Genomic DNA, 15,835 nt, shown 5'->3' on the forward strand with positions numbered 1-15,835 from the left:
GCCCTTAAAACAGGCAGAGTGACATTCCTCTAGGGACTCAACTACCACCACCTTAAGGCTTTGCTAACAATCCTAGCCTGACCAACCCCTTCCTTCCCCCAACCTGGACCTTGGAAGTCTACTTTAACAATTCCTTTGGGAACTTTATCTCTAAACCCTCCAAGATAGTGTTGAAAATCATTCTCAAGCATATGGCCCACAGATATACATCTAAAGGGTCTCACAAAAAGGTTTTATTACTGGTAATAAATAGCCTTTTTCCCAACAATTGCTAGCTCCTCAAGGTCCTGGAAACCTTGCTTCCAAAATTCCTTAGAGACTTGTGTCATCCCTAAACAACCCCCCCACACAACTTGCAAGCATATAATGGACCACTCCTCACAACCCCGGGGCAGCAGCTCTTTCTGCCCACAGGTCCTGCCCCTTTGTTTTAATAAACCACCACTTTGCACCAAAGATGTCTCAAGAATTCCTTCTTGTCCATCGGCTCAGAACTCTACGTCATTGAACCTTATCTATATTCTAAGACTTCATCAAATAGAAACAGCTCCTAAGACAAATATTACTATGGAACAAAGCATTAAAAACCCTCTTTGAGGGGCGCCTGGGTGGCTCAGCGGGTTAAGCCGCTGCCTTCGGCTCAGGTCATGAACTCGGAGTCCTGGGATCAACCCCCACATCGGGCTCTCTGCTCAGCAGGGAGCCTCCTTCCTCCTCTCTCTCTGCCTGCCTCTCTGCCTGCTTGTGATCTCTCTCAATAAATATCTCTCAAATAAATAAATAAATAAAATCTTTAAAAAAAAAAAAAAAACGCTCTTTGAGGTCTAACCTTAAGAATATCCTAATTAGGGGCGCCTGGGTGGCTCAGTTGGTTAAGCAACTGCCTTTGGCTCAGGTCATGATCCTGGAGTCCCAGGATAGAGTCCCACATCTGGCTCCCTGCTTAGCAGGGAATCTGTTTCTCCCACTGACCTCTCTCCTCTCAAATAAATATTCTCTCTTTCTCAAATAAATAAAGTCCTTAAAAAAAAAGAATATCCTAATTACATGGAATACATTAACAAGTGGGAGACAAGTTTTCTCAAAAGGTAAGGGTATTCCCAAGTGCATCATCCCATTGAATCATAGATAAAGTGGGTTATCCATTATCTCCACAAGTCCTAATTAATCCCATGGAGTAGGGTACACTCCAGTTTTTAAGGAGTGATTTTGTCCTTCTGAGCCTCACAGAGTTGGTCCAAGTTCTAGCTCAGATATGCAATTCTTGGGGGATCTATCCCATTTTTCAGCTGCTCATGGGGTTGTTATCCCCACAGAACAACAAGCAAGAAGGCTGTCTATACACAAACTAGTATGGCAATCTCTCTGACGTTTACCTCGGGTTGTTTAGCTTAGGCAAACAACATTCAAAGATAATCAGAACTAGGATTTAACATCTGCAAAGATGTGTTACTGGAACATATTTTTTTCTTGAATATCAACCTTATTCCCAAAGATAGGCAAATCAAGATGAATTTATTTTAAAAACCAGTCCAATTTTCACAAACTTGGCCTACATAAGCTCAGTAAGAATAATGACTGATCATACAGATCTTTTAGAATCTGCTTTTCTGGAACTTCTGAGAAGAAATCTCTAGGGTGAACTCTTAGTAGCCTCTCCAAACCAGAAGCCAAGTCAAGTACTTGCCATCAAACGTGCCTGCAGGCCCTGTTGATGTGGGCAGATCCCTCTTCACAAGGTCCCCAATATATCCTGAGGTTCCTGCACATGCCAGGAAGTGACATTCTTTCCTCACTGGGTAAGGCTGCTGGGAAATCTGAAAGCAAGGGGCTTTAGGGCTCCAGGTTTCATAAAGTCAACCTTGGTTCTTTAAAACCATTTATAGTCCTGATTCTATGTAACTCTCTCAAATAGGACACTCCAGTCAAAGCCTTGGTAAAATAACTAGTGTTTCCAATATAACCAGTGTTTCTCCTAAGGTGTCCCCTTAGGAGAACAGGTTCTATCGAACTTATGTAAATGACTGTGATTGCCATGGAAGAAAGAATACTTACCGAGACCTTTTGAATTTCAGAGGGTTCTGGTGGAAAGAAAAGTTAAATGCTTCTTTTTGTTCACAGATCAATTCTTTATCACATTCCATTCTTTTAAGTCACAGATATCTTAAGAGAAAGTTTTCTTAATCTGGAAGAGCAAACATTAGAGACCAGCCATGTGTCAAGAGGCACAAAACTATCATCATCTTTTTAGTTCATGTAGTCCCATGTTACTAATTCTTGTTTAATTTGAATGCAGTTTTTTTAGTTAGTTCTGGAAATTCTTACCCATTTCAGTTTTAACCTTTATAAATAGTGAATACCTGTATTTTTCCTAAAAGTCCTTTATATGAACCTCTTTGCAGATGAAACTTATTTTGCAAGAGAATAACAGCAATTAGAAATGACAAAGAGGGGCACCTGGGTGGCTCAGTGTGTTAAAGCCTCTGCCTTCAGCTCGGGTCATGGTCTCAGGGTCCTGGAATCGAGCCCCACATCGGGCTCTCTGCTCAGCCAGGAGCCTGCTTCCTCCTCTCTCTCTCTCTGCCTGCCTCTCTGCCTCCTTGTGATCTCTCTGTCAAATAAATAAATAAAATATTTTTTAAAAAATGACAAAGATTCAGAAATGGACACTGTTAATGATCTAATGAGAGTTCATTATGATGCAAATCACAAGGAAATTTTGTTCTTTCTGTATCAGAGTATCAATAATCAAAGTATCAAGTGATGGTGACATTATACCAGAGGTAATACACCTAGCAAGTAAGCCTAATTAGTCAGCAAGACTTTGTTTATGATTTATGTCTTGGGGAAGTTTGTTAAAACCTCAGAATTATAGGGACCTATTTTATGTTTTTATATTTTAGCCAGAGGCTTCCATTGAGGTTAAACAATAACCTTGTTGTTTAACCCTTAAGCTGTTCCTGCTCCCCTTCCCCTAGGGGATTTACTTAAAAACAAGTCCTGGACACCAGCCCCAGGTAACAAAGCCCAGATACAAGGGTGGGTCAGGCCAGGTGGAGACTTCCGATCAGTGGGGGGATGCATACTGTCTCCCTAGCTATCAAGGAGTATGGGCCCCATCCTTTGGGAGCATTTTGGGTGCCAATTCTAACCAACGTGATAGGCTGGTTCAAATGCCTACTATAGGGTAAGTTGTAATTCAATTGGTCACCTAGCATCACTGTGCAGCTTTCTCTGAGTGTTACAATCTCATTGGCCACCTGTGCATGACCAGGCCTGACCGCATGGCTTTTGCCCTTAAAAGCTAGTCTGCGAAACAGAGATGGGTCGCCCTTTCTTTTAAGAGGTGCGGCCCTAACTGGTCGGTTTGATTCTCAATGCTTGGCATGAAATAAAGCTTTGCTTGACCTTCCCTTTATATCAGTCTTTCTCCTTTAATCACGGACCCATCTTTGGGGGGCATAACAAGAATGTTTTCAGGGATGCCTTGGTGGCTCAGTTGGTTAAGCCGCTGCTTTCGGCTCAGGTCATGATCCTGGCGTCCTGGGATCGAGTCCCACATCGGGTTCCTTGCTCTTCGGGAGCCTGCTTCTCCCTCTGCCTCTGTAAGGGCCTATTTAGCCAGAGTGAGCATTTTGTTGTTTACACAGTAAACTTAGATTGAACATGCCCCTTCCCCCAAGAGGAAATCGCTTAGAAACAGAACTGGTGAAATATGGCCAAATAGCCCCCAATAACGGAGTCCAGATACAAGGATGTGTCTGGCCAGGTGGAAACGTCCAATCAAGGAAAAGTGCACGTATTACCTCCCTAACCGACAAGGACGTGTTTGGCCAGGTGGAGACATCCAATCAGGAAAGCACCTCCCTAACCACTCAAAAATGTGGGCCCTGCCTTTTGGGTGCCAATTCTGACCAGAGTGATAGGCTAGTTCAAATAACTACTATAGGGTGAATTGTAATTCAATTGCCACCTGTGTGTGGCCAGGCTCAACCACATGGCCTTGCTCTATAAAAGTTAGTCTGTGAGGCTGGGAGGGGTCGCCTCTTTGCCAGAGACGGCCCTGGCCAGTCAGTTTGATTCTCAATGCTTGGCGCAAAATAAAGCTTTGCTTGACCTTCGCTTTGTATCAGTCTCGTCCTTTTGTCCACGGACCCTTTCACCTCTGCCTGCCACTCTGTCTGCCTGTGCTCACTCTGACAAATAAATAAATAAAATATTAAAAAGATAATAAGGAATGTTTTCAATCACAGGCCTAAGGAGGAATAGGCATCCTTACAGATAAAGGCAAAACAGAGAAACTGTTTTTTCCAAAAAGGGAAAGAAAAAAACAACTGTTCACATTTTCTCGTCAAGAGCAGACCAAAAATTCAAGAAAATTTTGTCTTTTACAGAAATGAAGGAGACTCTCAGTCTTACACCAATGTACTTTAAAACCCATTCATTCTTAGTCTATCCTGAACACACCTAAAATTCCTTTCCAAAGATTTCCCTTCAAAACGTTCTACAGGGGCGCCTGGGTGGCTCAGTGGTTGAGCCGCTGCCTTCGGCTCGGGTCATGATCTCGGGGTCCTGGGATGGAGCCCCGCATCAGGCTCTCTGCTCAGCGGGGAACCTGCTTCCTCCTCTCTCTCTGCCTGCCTCTCTGCCTGCTTGTGATCTCTCTGTCAAATAAATAAATAAAATCTTAAAAAAAAAAAAAAAGTTCTACAATTTTCCTTTGCATTCAGATTTTTCCCAGGACACTTCTCTCCAAAGAAGCAGTCTCATTTAGGACAAAACTACTTTCTTTTACTTTCAACAAAACTGTATTCCCATTCCTTGATCTTCCTTATACACACAGAGTTGTTTTTCTTATTTCTATGAGTGTTAATGACATTTAGCAGCATTTTGCACTCTTCAAAATCTTAGTCACCAGTGAAGACTAAGTAGTAATCAACTGTTAACTGTTACATCAGAACTCTACGGATGGCAAATTTATGAATCAGTTAAGCACAAAGCATGTTTACCCACACATTCAAATATCCTTATTTCCTTTGCAATAAGAAGTCAAAAGTACAGACCAATATTCAGTAATCAATGCTTTAGTATTTTATCTCATTTGAAATAAAACTAGATGTCCAATGAATTCAATCCCACTTATCATTCAAGCAAAATGTTTCAGGTTACTGAAGACTTTGAAAATTTTCTTAACAATGTTCCATGAAAACTTTGAGACAGACAGCATTAACCATCATTTCAAGTAATCTTTTTGCTATCAAATCCAAAGAGAGGTAGCATGAGTTTATTTGACCGTCAGCAAATATCAATAGGATAAAAGTTTCATATTTTATGCCAGTAAACTTAAAGACATCTCTATCTTAATTAAACCAACAAAGTACCTCCCCATTACCAATTTTTACCTGGAACACTGGTGGGGAAATCTTAACAGGCTGTGCCAAGTCCACGGGGTAGTCTTCTTTGCTCCTCACAATGAGTAGGAGGTAGAGGAGAAGTCAATGCTTCTGGAGGCAGGGAGACCAGTAGAGAAGCCAGTAATTCATGCCTCACTCAAGCTGGTACAGAAATGGGAGGAGGGGGAGAGGAAGTGCTCCCAGAAAGCAGACAGAGGGTGTTGTCCACTTGGCCAGAGGATCAAGCACCATGCTTTTTCCACCAACAAGGGGAATTTGGCAGTCCATGACAGGCCAGAGATGACAGGGAATTTCCCCAGAAACAAAGGGCATTTCAGCAGTTGCTTGGGAATGCCCCTTAAATGTCCCATCCTGAGGGAGACCAAACACAGCTGGCTCCAGTCAGAGCCATTAAAATGGGCAAAGAGTGAGGGAGAAGCCCCCACATCTATTAGGAGGAGGAACAGTGAGAGAGAGAGAGTCAGAAGCCCCTTCATCCACAACAGCCTCTTTCCTCCCATAACCTGGGTTTGTTTGGAGGAGCCCTATTTAGATACTTACCATCCAGTAGGTCAGGAGGGAGTTTACTGGTCTGCTTATGTCCAAACACATTCTGCAAGAGGCCTTTAGGTTCATGTCCTGATTTAAAGCCTTGAAGTCCTGGGATGGACCAGGGTACTTACGTCTATTTTCCCAGTTTCTTGCAAAAAAGATCTAATTGATAGGTCCTACTGAAGCCATGCATGCAGTCTCTTTCTTAAATTTTACAGCCCACATGGTTTCTAGTGTCTTAAAAGGTATCCGAAGGTACAGTCCTTTGGGACTTGAAGAAGCCCACTAACGCCATGCTATGTAGTTAAATGTAATTAATTGCATTAATTACATTTGCAGGCAATGTAATTAAATGAGGTAATTACATGAAAACAAAAGGAGAATGGTGATTCATGATTAGAGTAAATGTTAAGCCAGTTTCTGTCTTCTAAGGGTAGCAGTTGACCAGACATTTGGTCAGATGTCAGACTTGAAGTATCTTGAGATAGAGGACAGGTAGCGACCACTGGACACATCTTCTTGGTTTATAGTTCAAATGCATCTGCTCTTGTTTTCAGTGACTCATGGAGCCACAGACCTAAGACTGTTAATATGGGAACTATTAGGACAATTTTATTACATCAGGTCATTTTCGTTAAGTTTGCAGACCTTTGTGGGGAAAAGGCAGTTTTCGTTCTCAATTGATTCCAAGTGTGAAACATGGGAGAAGAAGCAAAATGTTAATCTAGGGATTGGAAGCCAGGCACTAGATGACCCTAGAAGAAATCTGGATTCAGTACATTTTATTATGAATACTATTAAAAATTTTAATCTATATACATGTGTTATTAAAACATATTTTTCTCTGTAATCACCTCATTGTTACAAAACACACCCAAATTAACACTAACATTATTGTAAAGGAAGTCTAGCTCAAGAAAGAAAACTTGGCCTGGTTGTTTACATAAGCACACCAAAAATAAAAGTTTGACTTATGGCCTCTTTTTTTTTTTTTTAGATTTTATTTACTTATTTGACAGAGAGAGGCCATGAGTAGGCAGAGAGAGAGAGAGAGAGAGAGAGAGAGACAGGGAAGTAGGCTCCCTGCCAAGCCGAGAGCCTGATGCGGGACTCAATCCCAGGACCCTGAGATCATGACCTGAGCAGAAGGCAGCAGCTTAACCCACTGAGCCACCCAGGTGCCCCATCTTACAGCCTCTTTAAAACCTGCTTTGCTGACCATTTCATAATGAATCTCTAGACTGAAATTTCGATAGTGCCCCCAGGCCAGAAGCCAAGCCAAATACTTCCTAACAGACATTGCCCAGGAGTCCTATAGATTTGGGTGAGTTCCTCTTATCTTGAAGTCCCCCAAATATCCCTAGGTTCCTGTACCTGTTACAGAATGATCTTCTTAATAACCTGTTAAGTCTACTGGGCACTTTCTAAGCAAGGTGTCGGGATAATATTTCCAAAGGGCTTCATTGGTTGCATAAAGGGAATCCTAGTCCCTTTTAGCAGTCTCAACATGTCTGAGTCTATGCAACTCATTCACAGCTATGACACTCCAGTCAAAGCTTTGGTAATATAACCAGTGTTTGTTAGATAATTTTTGTTTAAAAATATTTTTTTTTGGGCGCCTGGGTGGCTCAGTGGGTTAAGCCGCTGCCTTCAGCTCGGGTCATGATCTCAGGGTCCTGGGATCAAGTCCCATATCGGGCTCTCTGTTCAGCAGGGAGCCTGCTTCCCTTCCTCTCTCTCTGCCTGCTTCTCTGCCTACTTGTGATCTCTCTCTGTCAAATAAATAAATAAAATCTTTTAAAAGAATAATAAATAAATAAATAAATGAAAATATATTTTTAAGTGAAGTGTGTAAACCTGGCGATTCACAGACCTGTACCCCTGGGGATAAAAATATATGTTTATAAAAAATAAAAATTTATTTTAAAAAAGCATTAAAAATATTTTTTTAAGATTTTTATTTATTTATTTGACAGACAGAGATCAGAAGTAGGCAGAGAGAGAGAAAGGAAAGCAGACTCCCTGCCAGGCAGAGAGCCCAATGTGGGGTTCAATCCCAGGACCCTGGGACCATCACCCAAGCTGAAGGCAGAGGCTTTAACCCACTGAGCCACCCAGGTGCCCCAATACTTTTATTTTATATATTTCTTTGAGAGAGAAAGTATGAGCATGAGCAAGGGAAGGGACAGAGGGAAAGTGAGAAGCAACTTCCCCAGAGCAGGGACCTGATGCTGGGCTCCATCCAGGATACTGGGATCATGACCAGAGGACAAGGTAGGTGCCTGGTAATGTGCTGAGCCACCCAGGTTCCCCATAGGCAGTGTTTGTTTATGTTTCTTGTCATAAGCAGACATAGTCTTATTGAAATTATGCAAATGCATATTTTGTCATAAAAGTAGAATAGGCACTGAGGGTTTCTGAACTTGGGAGGAATCTGGAAGGGAGGAAAGAGAAATGTTTCAATTTGTTTCCAAAATTATTTTTTCTGCAATGGCTAAGAGTCAATCAATCTAAGACAAAAAGTTTAAGTCTGTAAAAACAAAACATTTCTAAGGCTCTTTTTACGTTTCAGTTAGTTAACATATAAGGTAATATTCATTCCAGGAGTACAATAGTGAATATACAATTCCATATAAAACCTGGTACTTGTCACAATTGTACTCCTTAATCCCTGTAACTAATTTAACTCATCTGCTTACTTACCTGGATGCTGGCTTCCATCAGCTTGCTCTCTGTAGGTAAGAGTCTGTTTCTTTCCTTGAATCTCCCTTTCTTTTTTTTTTCTTTCTCATTGCACACTTTTTCATTTGTTGAATTCTACCTATGAGTGAAATCATATGGCATTTCTCTTTCTCTGACTGATATCACTTAGCATAATACTCCCTAGCACCATCCACATTGTTGCAAGTGGCGAGATTCCATTCCTTTTTATGCTAATATTCCATTGTACCTTCATATCAAATCTTATTTACTCATTCAATAGTCAGTGACCAATTGGGTTGGACTGTTTGAAGCAGAAATGCTCATTGCCTCTCGCCCCTGAACTGCTCCTCCAGCAAATCAGCACCATGGACAGAGCCAGGACCTGAGCCCATACTCCTCAGGGTACTGATTACAGAGGAAGGCCCCACACAGCTGTGCAGCTGCTTTCCTGAAAGGTCCCCCCATCTGCAGTGGATCTAACCTTGACAGCGGTTATATTGTTACGGACTGTGGACTGGATCCTAGCCAAAGGACCAAGTGGAACTCAGAGATCTTGGAAGACCAGAGGTTGATTTCACACTGGTGGGCTCAGAAGAGAGTACTCTCTCAAGGTCTGAATCCTGAGCACAAACAAAGGGGGTAATTATACATTTTTACTTCCGTATCTGTGCCACTCTTGCAGCTGTGGCTGGTAGGGCTAGGGGAAAGCCTGGGATGGCCGTGGGACCGGGACTGGGATTCCCCTGCTGGACTGGTCAGCCATTTCAGAACAAAGGGTTTCCTTATCAATATACATGGGAAACGAGGATTTGGGTGCAACCACAGCACACACCTTGCTAATCCTGCCTATTCCACTATCCAGGAGGCTTCTTGCTCCCCACGTTTGTGACATTTTAAAGCTATACCTAAATGTGTTGGGGGCTATGAGGCCTGGTCGAGGGCATCGCCCCACTAGGTTAAGGTTTCAACTGATGCAGGCCTAATTCTGCTGAGGGCTGGATAGCGCCGCAGATAAGCATGGTCTGAGAATCTCTTGCCTTTTCCTCTGATCTCCGTATCTCTCTCAAAGAGCCCCTTGCTAATCTGCCACAAATATCTCTCAGGCTTGTGGGCCAGAGCAACTTCAAGGAGGTAAATTATTCTGTACCCAAGACACTGGAGAACTTTAAATGTGTACCACAATAGACACTTTCCTACCTAGGTTGATGTTTGTCCAAGGCTTTCACAAGCCAAGCCACTGAAATACATCCTGCCTCCAGCAAAGATAATGCCTTCTCATTCCTACTTCTCTCCTATATACTTAGTTTCTTCAGATAACTTCCCCTTATCTATTTACCTATACCCTGCTTTCTTGCAGTTCCTTACTACCTAATTCATCCCTAAAAGCTTCTTATTTTCCATTAACCTATATCCTGTTTCTTGCAGTTCCTTACTATCTAGTTCATCTCTAAAGCTTCTCATTTTCCTTTTTAAAAAAAAAAATTATTTATTTATTTATTTGACAGACAGAGATCGCAAATAGGCAAAGAGGCAGGCAGAGAGAGAGGGGAAGCAGTCTCCCTGCCGAGCAGAAAGCCCAATGTGGGGCTTGATCTCAGGACCCTGAGATCATGACCTGAGCTGAAGGCAGAGGCTTTAACCCATTGGGCCACCCAGGTGCCCCTAAAATTTCTCATTTTCTTTTAACCTATATCCTGTTTTCCTTCAGACTCCAGACCAAAAAGCACATATTTCTGCTACCTCCCATGGCTTTCTGAGGGACTCTTGACTACTCAGACCCTGTCCCCCATCTCTGCCGCCAGTCTGTACCCAGTATAGCTTGCACTAGAATAACTTGTGCTGAACAAAGAGAAATTATCTGATGAGTGCTTGAGCCCTTTTATGTCCTTTGCACAAATGTAACCCCTACTCCAATTAAACTGCCTATAAAAGAAGCTCTAAAATAAAATAAAATAGATATGCCTGACTACTGACCAGAACGCACTGTGTGGCTCTCCTATTCCTTTTGCCAGCACTGCCCCTCCTTTGAGACAACTGGACCTGCCAAGGCTGGAGCCCAGCATAAATGATTGCATCATCCAAAATCCATCCCATCCAGTGCCACTGATCTAGACCTGGGCCATCACAGTCATCACTGTCATCCAAGAGCATCTGGTCCTCAGTTACAGACAAGAATTCAGTTAAATCATGAAGATAAAGTCTTCCCTACTCCGTTAAATCTAACATATTTGGATGCCTGGGTGGCTCAGTGGGTTAAAGCCTCTGCCTTCAGCTCAGGTCATGATCCTGGGGTCCTGGGATTGAGCCTCACATTGGGCTCTCTGCTCAGCAGGAAGCCTGCTTCCTCCTCTCTCTCTCTCTCTCTCTGTGTGTGTGTGTGTCTGCCTGCCTCTCTGCCTGCTTGTGATCTCTGTCAAATAAATAAATAAAATCTTTAAAACTAACATATTTGCCAATTCACGTTCCCCATTACATGTATTCACCAGATGACTCCACCAAGCCTGTGCTTTGGAATGACTAAAGTGAGCCATATCTAGTTCCTTCCCCACAACAGAGTTTTTCACATTTTCTTTTAATAGGTCTTCCCTTTCTCTCTAAGGATGTTGCTTTCATCAAATCTTACTGAGACTCGCATCCCACATCCAGGCCTAAATATCTGAATAAATGCCCTTTGTCTGTCCATCTCTGTAATATCAATTGTTTAGTGAGAACACCCTTGCCCCAATGCAGGCAACAAAGAATGGTTGTGATGCCTATGGAACTGGAAACAAAAATGAGGAAATATACAACTGGAGATTTGGAAATAACTAGGAAATAAAACAAGGAGAAATTATTCTTCTAATTCTGAGTCTGTTGTTCACCCCAGACCACTGTTCTGCACATGCTAATTCATCATGTTATAATATTTTATATCTCTTACCTGAGCTACAATATCACTCCATATAGAATAGGTCGCTTCTACTTCTGGCATGTCTGTTACACACACATCAAGGTCATATGCACGTATGTATTTCATAGACACATCAAAACAACAGCTCAATGTAACATAACTTTACTAGGGGCCATGATTCAGTAAGTCCAGACTAGGCCATTTAACCTAAAACAGGTTTAGGTAAGCTCTGTGGAAATCTCTAAGGGACATGGGAGGGGGAAGCCTTGGGAAAAAGGAGATAGCTGCTCACAAGGGTGGCTTGTTGTCATATCAGAAGTTACATTACTTTGTGACTCTGCAGGGTGTTGTCTAGGGAACACACTAGTGAGAAGGGTAGATGTCAGTTCAAGGCTCCTGGAAAATCACTGGTTACACACAGGAGATGCCAAATAACAGTATAACGGTGTTGACTACGAGGTCAACCATACCTCCATATAATCTGTAACATATCAACAATAACACAGTATTCATAAAGAAGAGAAAATGATACAATAGATAAACTGGAGGGGGGAGTCACACATGGTTTTTTGTTTTTTTTTGTTTTTTTTTTTTAAAGATTTTATTTATTTGACAGAGAGAAATCACAAGTAGTCGGAGAGGCAGGCAGAGAGAGAGAGAGAAGCAGGCTCCCTGCTGAGCAGAGAGCCCGATGCGGGACTCGATCCCAGGACCCTGAGATCATGACCTGAGCCGAAGGCAGCGACTTAACCCACTGAGCCACCCAGGCGCGTCACACATGGTTTTAACGTAAGGATCTGAGAGAATGGATTCCTAGGAATATTATTCCACTCCATTACCAAGTAGAGGATAGATACCATCAGTTCTCTACAACCTTCAATAAAGTGAGATAGTTTCACCTTGGTGGTGGGATAACACATCATTCATTACACACCCATATTAAGATGTTAAAAACCATTATGTTTTATTAATTAAAATATATTAAGTACACAGACTATGTTATGCATTTCAAATCCACTCTATTATCCCTGTTCAAAATACAAGATGCAAGCATTAAAAAGTACTCAAATGCTGGTATCATGATGTGGGAGAAGTGATTACCATATATTTCAGGCCTGAGAATCGTTAACAAATGTGTGTGTCCAATGATATGGCATTGTAGGGAAGAGTGAGCTATGCTCTTTTTGTTATCTGTGAGGATTTCTGCATTTCAACCACATCAGCTCCTACTCTCTAAAGATCACTATTACGAAGATATGTTAGTACTGAACTGGACTGCCACTTCTTTTTCTGTAAAGAACAATTAGTAAAACCTTGTATTTCTAGTTTGAGAAAGTTCTTTAGTTTTATTTATTTGACAGATGGAGATCACAAGTAGGCAGAGAAGCAGGCAGAGAGAGAGGAGGAAGCAGGCTCCCTGTTGAGCAGAGAGCCCAATGCTGGGCTCGATCCCAGGACTTTAGGATCATGAACTGAGCCAAAGGCAGAGGCTTTAACCCACCCAGGCATCCCAGTTCTTTAGTTTGGCTTGGCTTCTGCAGGCAGCTTTGAGTGTCGTGTGAAGATACAGCTAAAAGATATCAAATAAGAGAAGCTTAGCACCCTGGCAGTATCATAGCCAATGAGGTTTATCTGAGGCACAATTATTGCTAACTGAAAACTTTTCTGAAAGATATCAAATGAGAGAAAAGTAAAGTCATTCTATTTATCACATTCAGATGAATATACAAATGTCTTCTAATATACATGTTTCAAGTCAATCAAAGAATGTCACGAAGATGGCCGAGAAGGAATCATGAGGACTTCATTCCTCTGTGGATACAGAACTTTGCACACAACATACAGACCACATATCCTAATAGATAATTCTGTGGTATTGTCATCTTTCAGCACACATCATTTTCCTCTATCTCTAATAATCAGCAAAAGTGTCATATGAGAATAAAATTGTGGAAGGGTGGGTTCTTAAACATAAAACTGAAATGAACCCAATAGAATACAGTAAAAATAGGAACATATCCACAATAGGAAGAGTTAGTTGTCAGAAAAGATCAACAAAATTGACAGCTCATGAACTAAATCGAGAGCAAATAAATGAGAAAAGACCACCTAAAAGGAGAGGTGAAGAAGTAAAAGCAGACACAGTAGAACTAACACCATAGAAATAAAAGTAATTTTAAAAGGAGACAATGTATAATCATGTGCCAAGAAAGTGATACCAAAAGACAACAATAAATTATAAAAAAGGTATAACCATCATGAAGAAATATTTTAAAATTACAACTTATCAACAATTACTAAGCACACTGAAAGAGTAATGAAAAAAGTCCCAAGGAAAAATCCTGTGCTAGGTGAATTCACTGGAGAATTCAAACAGACACTTGATGACAAAGGACTTCAAATCTCCTCAAACATTTCCAAGGAGTGAAGAGCAGAGAAATCAGCAGAACATGCTCTCTAGGGCACCAGTGTTACCAGGTCATCCAAGACAGGATAAGACACTATAGCTAAAGAAGTCTACAAACTACTTCCTGTGAGGGATATTCATGCAAAGTCCACAATAAAACAGAACAAACTAACTCAAAAGCAGATTTTACCATTTGGCAACATAATCAAGGAAAAATCTTCCTGGAATTAAAAGTGTTCCAGTATGGAAAACTATAAATTGAAGATTCCACAATAACAGAATGAAGGTCAAAAAAGACATGATCATAATAATTGAGACAGAACACAAGTATGAGCATATTGGAATTATCATGATTAAAAATACTCAATAAAAGTGCCTGGGTGGCTCAGTCATTAAGCGGCTGCCTTCAGCTCAGGTCATGATCCCAGAGTCCTGGAATCAAGCTCAGCAGGAAGCCCGTTTCTCCCTCTCCCAATCCCCTCTGCTTGTGTTCTCTCTCTGGCTGTGTTTCTCTCTGTCAAATAAATAAATAAAATCTTTGTAAAAAATAAATTAAAATTTTAAAAAATAAAAACACTCAGTAAGTAGAGATAGAAGAAACCCTCTCAACCTAATAAAAGTCAAATATGTATGAAAAGCTGATTCAATAGTAAAAGACTGCAAGCTTCTCCTCTAAGATCAGAAACAGTGTGATGAAGGGATTACAACAAAGCCTTTGAGCATAGTACCAGATATTCTAGTCAGAACAATTAAGGAAGAAAAAATATATAAAAAGAATCCAAATTGAAACAAGAAAAAGTAAAATTATCTGTGTCCACAGATGATGTGATATATAGAAAACCATTAAGAATTCTAACTTCAATTTTTCCTGTTTTGCCATTGTTTGTATTGTTTATTTTTCTAATCTTTTTTTCAACAAGACTTTCCGTTTTCGCAAATTTTTATGCTCTACATGGTTGAGTTAAGAAAAAAGTTGGAGGGCACCTGGGTGGCTTAGTGAGTTAAAGCCTCTGCCTTCAGCTTAGGTCAAGCCCCACATCAGGCTCTCTGCTCAGTGGGGAGCCTGCATCCCTCTCTCTCTCTCTCTCTCTCTCTCTGCCTGCCTCTCTCTGCCTGCTTGTGATCTCTGTCTGTCATATAAATAAATACAATCTTTAAAAAAAAAAAAAGAAAAAAGTTGGAATAAACATCTTTCCTACTAAAAGAAGGGGAAAACTGATGTGCCTGGGTGGCTCAATAGGTTTAGCCTCTGCTTTCAGCTCAGGTCATGATCTCAGGCTCCTGGGATTGAGCCCCACATGGGGTGCTGCTCAGCAGGGAGCCTGCTTCCCCCTCTCTCTCTGTCTGCCTCTCTCTGTCTTCTTGGGATCTCTGTCAAACAAATAAAGAAAGTCTTTAGAAAAATAAAATAGGGCGCCTGGGTGGCTCAGTGGGTTAAGCCGCTGCCTTCGGCTCGGGTCCTGATCTCGGGGTCTTGGGATTGAGTCCCGCATCGGGCTCTCTGCTCAGCGGGGAGCCTGCTTCCTCCTCTCTCTCTCTCTCTGCCTGCCTCTCTGCCTACTTGTGATCTCTCTCTGTCAAATAAATAATAAAATCTTTTAAAATAAATAAATAAAGGAATGAATGAATAAATAAATAAATAAGGAAAAAACTACTGAAAATTAGTTTTCCTTTCCAAAAAAAATACTTAAATTTAGTAGAGAAAGAAAATAACAAAAATGTGAAATAAACATAATAAGCAGAATAAACAATAATACATTGAATGTAATGCTCATTTTATTTTTTTTATTGTTTTTTCTTTTCGTTGGTTTTTAAAAAAATTATTTCTTTTTTATTAACATAAAATGTATACTGTTTCAAGGGTGTAATGCTCTTTTTAACAAAAATAAT

At 41.1% G+C, this 15,835-nt stretch overlaps 1 non-coding gene and 1 pseudogene across 1 annotated transcript; one reads left to right on the plus strand and one right to left on the minus strand.

Annotated features, from left to right (window-relative positions):
* The window catches only part of LOC116580072, a 37,024-nt pseudogene that overhangs the window by 1,832 nt on the left and 19,357 nt on the right, over positions 1-15,835 (minus strand).
* LOC116580411 lies at positions 13,131-13,272 on the plus strand. The gene has a single exon (XR_004281647.1). It is a non-coding gene; the product is annotated as a U4 spliceosomal RNA (small nuclear RNA).

Source organism: Mustela erminea, chromosome 19 (genome assembly GCF_009829155.1).
Source record: "Mustela erminea isolate mMusErm1 chromosome 19, mMusErm1.Pri, whole genome shotgun sequence".
NCBI classification, from domain to species: domain Eukaryota; kingdom Metazoa; phylum Chordata; class Mammalia; order Carnivora; family Mustelidae; genus Mustela; species Mustela erminea.